This window comes from Amborella trichopoda, chromosome 5 (assembly GCF_054954075.1).
Source record: "Amborella trichopoda isolate Santa Cruz 75 chromosome 5, AtrichopodaSantaCruz75HAP2 v2.0, whole genome shotgun sequence".
Lineage (NCBI taxonomy): Eukaryota > Viridiplantae > Streptophyta > Magnoliopsida > Amborellales > Amborellaceae > Amborella > Amborella trichopoda.
This window is the reverse complement of record NC_142340.1, coordinates 34,587,429-34,595,035: the sequence shown is the minus strand read 5'-3', so window position 1 is coordinate 34,595,035 and position 7,607 is coordinate 34,587,429. Positions and strand designations below refer to the sequence as shown.

The 7,607-nt window shown below is 37.5% G+C and overlaps 1 pseudogene; it reads right to left on the bottom strand.

The window, feature by feature from the left end:
* Positions 1-1,576: 1,576 nt before the first annotated feature.
* Positions 1,577-3,537, bottom strand: LOC148782067 (protein FAR1-RELATED SEQUENCE 11-like; annotated as a pseudogene).
* Positions 3,538-7,607: the final 4,070 nt, after the last annotated feature.

Sequence of the window (7,607 nt, the reverse complement as noted above, 5' to 3'; positions counted from 1 at the left end):
AGCATCCATCTTAAAGATGGACGCAAATAGGTGGTCCATCTAAAAACAGTTGAAACTAACGCTCCAAATGTTTTCTTAATAGAATTATTATTTCTAATTTTCAAATTTTTTTTTTTTTTTCATATTCATGATCTCCATGTTAGAGATTATAAGTCCTTAAAAATTAAGTCAAAGTGACTCATTTCTACATGGAATCATCGAAATCGTGTCCAAAAATGTATCCCGTAAATCTTTCATGTATGGCATTTAAATATTAATTTGTTAACTTCTTGTTTAGCTCACATGCCACCTCTAATTGATTTGAAGTCTATACTCCTTGTGGTTCCTTGTCCTCATACTGATTGATTTGAAAATCAAGTTGGCCAAGGTTCTCGGCTCTTGGCCGAGCCAAGTTACGCGCCATTTCGACATTAAAAAAATGGGCTTCCTTGTTTCCTTACCTCCAAAGGCATCTTAACTTGTGCCTTTCTTCCATCCAAGGAACACCCCAAATCGTAGATATTCACCGGAGGCTCTCTTTGTAAGTGTCTGGAATTATTTTTTTGCCACTGAATTACTTTTATAATGCAGAATAAATAGTAAATAGCCTGGAGACTAGTGCTTTATACTACCAAGGTTGTGGCATTTGTGGTTCCCCGTCCTGACTCTGCTATGATTTGAAGTCTAGCCTCCTTGGTTCCTCGTTCTCACTCTGCTATGATTTGAAGTCTATCCTCCTTGTGGTTCCTTGTCCTCACTCTGCTTGATTTGAAGTTTAGCCTCCTTGCACCTTTTCACATTGCAGAATGCTAGTGAACCAACAATTAAGTGATAGAAACCCTTCGGGAGGTAGACAAGACCTAATGACCTAGCCTAAGGAAGTGTAGTATAGTTTTCGTGACCACATGCATCAATCGAACCGCAATCCGGCACTCATTTATTTGTCATCCCAGCTTATTCCTTCTTTCTCAAAACATAATTGAAAAAATGGGAAGGCTATTACTGACAAGGAGCCCCACCTTCACTTGCATGAACTTAAGGAGCCCCACCTTCACTTGCATGAACTTAATCAGCCGAGATAGAGAAATGGGTGGCCTATACATCCAAAGTCCATTTTCTTTGACATATTTGTTTCTCTTTGCTTTCTTGTTGACATCAAACATCATTTTCTTTGTTGTTCAGGCAAGTTATTAATTTTAATGGCAAAAGAAAAAGAAAAGTGACTCATATGTTCGAATTGCATTGCTGCCCTGCGATGTCCTTAAGATCTTGTGAGTTTAAAGAAGCTAAGCATTGCTGCCCTGTTGTGCCTGTCATACCTCAATATCAAATTGGAAATGCAATCACTACCCCAACACATTCATAAGGAGCTGCCCTACTGCGCCCTTATGATCTTGTGAGTTTAAAGAACCTAAGCATTGCTACGCTATTGTGCCTGCCGTACCTCAATATCAAATTGGAAAATGCAGTCCCTGACCCAACACATTCACAAGGAACAAAGAATGTTGCTTTGCTTGAAATCCTATTTAATGAATCAACAAAAGATAGAGCATTTAATCAAGTAAAAATATGTTTATTACATTGATACACAACATAAATATTGCATCTTACAATAATCATTATGCACATCTCCAAAATTACATATACAAAGTTGTCGCATGTAAATGCTAAAAAATCTCATAAGCAATGTAGCATTTCTATCCCCAAAATTGTGTCAACATCATACCAAGAAGTGTGTTCTCTAACATATAATGATTTCCTACTAAATTAACCTCTTTTTAATGGACAATTCCTATAATCATGGCCAATTTGGCTACATAAAGGAACCTTACAATATCTAGGTTTCTTGGGAATTTCAACATGGGGCTCTAACCTTTTTTCAGGAGGCCGCCCTTTTGTGATTTGCCGAACAGGGTTTTTTACATGGACGCTTTCACAATGAAGCCCATTTTCATTCCCTTTAGTTGCTAAACTTGCATTAGATGTTTAATCAACCATAGGAGACCTCATGCGTTCTACTTCTTCAACATGTTCCAAATTCTGTAAAATTGCTCTATAATGAACTTCTAACAATCATCAAATCTTGCACCTTTTGTACCAATTGTTGATTCTAATGATTGTATAGTTTGGACACGATCAACATATGCAGCTGATGTGTTCGAGCTAACATTTGATATTAATGATGTGAAGCGCCTCCAACGTTTTGGCAGTCATCGGTCTGGAATTTGAATAAAATTTTACTTGAAGAGAACATGAAGAGGATTCCTGCAAATGATGCTTGTAAACTCAAACCATTTACAATTGCAATTCATAACATTGTCTTGAACCACTAAAGATACTTTTTGATGCCTGCAAATGATACCTGTAAACTTGAACCCTTTACAACGGCAATTCATAACACTGTTTTCAACCACTAAAGAATCTTTTCGCCCTTTTTCTTTCTTTGAAAAGTGTGTCACTTCATAAGTTCCATTATCCTTTCTAGATGTCAAATATTGGAAAGATGAAATAATTTTTTCTTGTATCTTAGAAAATGCAAAGGGGTTAAGACGTGTCTCCATGGTCTTCGAAAGGGCACATTGTTCGAACATCCACATTGTTGGACTGACTTTTGTTGCATCAAACGCTGTTGACCCACTACATTTCTCATCTCAATAACAACCGCCATCTACCAAAAAGAGGCAAAAAATCATAAATAAAGAATAAAATGCCAATATATTTAAAATATTAAGAAAGACAATGAGATCATTATTTCTTATACCTGGTCTATCAATTCACTGAGCGGAGTTTGTGAACCCAAGAATCATTTCACATATGCATTGATGGACTCTGAACGTCCCGTTGTCGTCGTTCCAGCAAAAAAATGGCTTCTCAAGTATGGTAGTGCCCAAAACACATTTAAATTCCACAAGTTGTTAATATGTCTATTTAAATGCAACACAAACTTATTGACAAATGCATGTCAGCCTTCTCCAAAATCTTCAATGGACTCAAGATTACATAACTTGTAAAAATTGGTGTCAAACTCATTGTATCATTTACCAAGGAGGAGGGAAAGCCGGCCAGATAATTTTGATAATAAGTGTCATATACAAAATGCATGTTTAGTGTTGGGGAGTTCCTTACAGATTGCTTCTTTGATAGCTAAGTCCTGATCAGTTAGGATTGTTTGTGGCATCTTTCCATTCAGTAGACCTACAAATGATTACAACCATATCAAGCTTTAGAAACACTAGAAACATATAAGCATGCTCAAACACACATCATTGGTAAGAATATCAAAGAATCAAAGCTCAAAATTTGTAGAAGATCACATACTTTCATTGTCCATGAAAAAGATTGAAATCTTTCATCTCATAGTAGAACACGCCCAAATAAACAAGTGTCACCATGGTTATTGATACCCACCTAAATGTCGAATGGCATAGAGTAACCATTTGACCGATAGGTTGTATCGAAAACTACCACATCACCGAAGATCTAATATGCACGTGAACGAGAACCATGGGACCAAACAACATGCTCCAACCTATTATCTTCCCTAACTGTAAAATCGTACAGTTAAGGACTCAAGTTTGTTAGTGAGTACCCGCAAAAAAATGACTAAAATAGATAATGTTGATACAATACAGATTTTTGAGGCTTGTTCTTTAAAATTTTAATGGTTAAATAAATCAAAACCACAAAGACATCAAGACATCCATTTGGGCAAAAAATGACCCACATTGTTCACTTGAAACTGAAAATTATAGAATCGTACATTTTTTTTAATTTTTTTCAGAATCATAACAAGCCAATCAAGTCATATATAGCCAACCAAACTATCAATACAGTTACTAACACATCAGCAACTTATATATAATCCATATATCAGAAAATCATATATCAAAAGAGTTAGTAACCATAACAAGCAAATAACACATCACTAATCATATATATATATATATATATATATATATATACACACATATATATATGCTAACCAAACTATCAGCTAACTCAAATGAAAATTGTAGAATCATAAAAGGCGGATCATATATTGTTTGCTAGTACTGATTATCAATGTAAACTTCAAAAGCGTAATACAATCATTAGCAATGCCCAAAATTGTGCCAAGAATAATGCTGCAGAAAATTGAAGCCAAGAGTAGAGCTGCCAAAAATTGTTTGATGCCTCAAAATTGAAACTACACTGTGCCAAGAATAGTGCTGCCCAAAATTAGAGTCATTACAACATCATGCAACATCCCGAATTGGTGGTCGAAGAATCAATAATTTATGGACTTGGCGGGATTTTGGGTTCTTCCTTAAAACTTTGTTTTAAGACGATCAATGGGTATCAAAATGGGTATAACAATCCAAGCATCGATTCTACGATGTTTTATCATTAGAATTGCAACCAGAAACCTCCGAAAAAGCTCTCGAGGCCTAGTAATGGCAAAAGGCTCTTCATGGAGGGACGTTTTTGTCATTTCATGAAAAGTGCTTAGGGGTATTTTGGTCTTTATTTCCAAAACGGGATTATTATTTTTATTCATTAAATGTGCAATTTCCAATAACTCTTGAGGTTTTTGAGTATCCACCCATGTTTTGGGGTTACACTATATAAGCAAAGTGAATCATTTGTAAATAACTTTTTGAAATCAATTGAAAGAGCTTGAGAATTCAAAGAGTTTAGGCTTCTTCTTTTTTTTTTTTATCCCAAACCCAAAACATAAGAAGAGGGGAGAGAGAAACAATTACTAGAGAGAGAAACTACCCCTACATACCCTCACTCCCTAGAACCTCAAAATTTCAACTTCCTAGAACTCCACACTCCCTACTCGATACACTCTAGCTCCCATACACCTTAAGATTTCCGACTCCCATTCCAACTCCATACACCTTACCTCTCCTACACTCTACCTTATTCCATACACCCTAATCCATATAGCTTAGCTCTCCTACTCCATACATCTTATTCCATACAACGTAGCTATCTTCTCTTTCTCTCTCTTATCTCTCTCTCTCCTTTCCCTCTCTCTCTTCTACTCAGACCCAAGGTGGGTCTGAGCTTCCCTCCTCTCTCTCTCCTTGCTCTCACCTTTCCTTGCTCTCTTACTCTCTCTCTCTCTCTTTGTTCACTTTCTCTCTCGTCTAAAAAAAAATCATCGACCCTCACATAGGGCAGGCCCGACCTCTCCCTCTCTCTTACTCTCTCTACCTCAACCAAAGTCACGAAACCACGTGTTAGGTGGGTCCGGCTCTCCCTCTCTACTCTCATCCTCTGTCACCCTCTCACCTCCTCGCCTATTCACGGACCCGCGCCTTAGGTGGGTCTATCTCTGTCTCTTTCTATCTCTCCCTCTCTAATCTCTCTCACCCTCTCTCACTCCCTTGACACATGGAACCATGCCATCGGTGGTCCCCTCTACCCATCTTTATCCTATCCTCTCTCACCTCTACGTACCTTCCCCCAGGATGCACGGACCAGCACCATAAGGGGGTCCACTCTCTCCTCATCTTTTTAATTCTTCTCTCTCACTCTAATACCCCACTCTCTCTAACTCATACCCTCACCTCTAATCCACCTATTCTCATTTCATTTCATTTTTATATTATTATCTCTCTCTTCATTCACCTCTTCTCTCACCCTTGAGCACTAAAGCCGGGGTCCTCCTGAGATAGTTTCTTAAGGATTTTAACTATGGAGTGTTGCTCTAACCATTAGTTCACATAGTGTTTTGAGTTGTAGAAGATATAGATTCTCTTGCGCTCGTTCACTCTGGCTGGGGTCATCTTGAGACAGATATCTTAGAGTTTTCACTCTTGAACTACTCTAACCATCAGGTTACATAGTGTTCGAGTTGTGTGAGATTTCTATCTCCTTCACTCTCATCTCTTCTCTCACTGGATCACTTTTAAGGGGCTCATTGGGTTAGTGACATAGTCACGGGCTAAGTTTCGCAACTCCAGTTTCCAAACCCTCCGGGTACCAATAGCCTTGGTGCTATCCCTAGTAGCTAGTAACACCTCTTAGAAGAGTTTATGCCAGGAGGCTACCCGATCCCCGGGTCAGTCCCTCACTTCTTCTTCTACATCTTCTTCTCATATCTAAAACTAAGCCTTCATCAGTTTACTCTCATTCTTCTCTTTTTTCTCTTTCTTATTCATATTTCTTTCTTCTCTTTCACTCTAGCCTTGGAGACTAGAACCACTATCCTACACATGCATTAAGAGGAGTTTTTCATAAGTGGATTCTATTACCAGTCTTTCTGTGAGATTCCAAGTGAGATATTGATTTCAGAGGGGGCCGAATTCAAACCGCGTTGCTGGATAGCCAGAGGGCTTTCTTGTGATCTAAGAGGGCTACAGCCCATACGCATCCCATGAACTCAATTGCAGTGAGGTAGGTGTTTGAGTCCATCCTTTTGTCGCTTTAAAATCCTCTCCTTCTTGGAAATACCTGTCCACACGTGGCACCCGAGGTGCACATGCACACGCGGGTCGAGCGGTTGTCCGAGAGGGGTTTCATCGAGCTTGGGTCCCCCAGGGAGCCCAAGCGGGGTAAATCTAGGTCCAACCAACTATAGATGACATAAATGACACTGTCATATCATATTTTCCAAGGGAAGAGCATACATATTTAAGTTTTGAATCTTGTTATTGATGATAAATACAAATTATATCCTAAAGGACATCTTAACACTTTAAAACCACGTGATTTACCGCCGCATTAATTAAAACTCAAAAATAATGAACCTATACCGCTACTTCACAATTTAAATCCGAGACAAGGCACTAAACGCATTTGCAGCTCACATAAACACAATTGAAGCTCAAATAACCATCGGCAATAATTTCGGGCAGATAGTTTTCTTTTCAAGTATTCCAATTCAACCATCAGAGGATTTTAGATTACCCGTAAATTTCAAAAAAAGAGAATTTCTTATTCGGCTAGCTTGTGCGATGACTATTAATAAATCAAAGGGACAGATAATCCAGAATGTATGTATATACTAACCCGAAGATGTATTTACATATGGATGATTCTATGTTGTATTGTCAAGACGAACTTCTACTAAAAATAAAAAAATCTTTATCCTGCCAAGGATAATTGAGAAAAAAAAAGATTACTGCTAAGAAAATATTGTTAACACTGATGTTTTGACCTAGAAGCAATTATTCGTAATTTGTTCAAAAAACGTTTCGTATAAAATCTTCCTTTCATACACGAAATGTGAAACCACATTGTTAGTATTGTTTTTTGACTTTGTGACATGGATAACATTATGAATAGTATTATAATTTTGCAAGTACAAATTGTGTCATACTGACTACTGTTGTGTTGTAATGGACGCGTGCAACCGCATCAAATATGGATGGATGTATATCAAATTTCAGTTAATTACGATAAAACCAGTGATATATCTCTTTGTTATGCATACTATAACACGTGACATTCATAGGGTCATTCAAGAATGATCCTGATAAGCACTTCCTGAAATTGATATTCCTTGATGAGCAGGTATCTAAATGTAGCTCAAATTGTCCATCTATGTATATATAACAGTTATTTCGACCATTCCTTGATTCAAAAACCAATCATCTTTTTGAGTCCCATCTATCTATTAAAAATTCCTTGAAGTC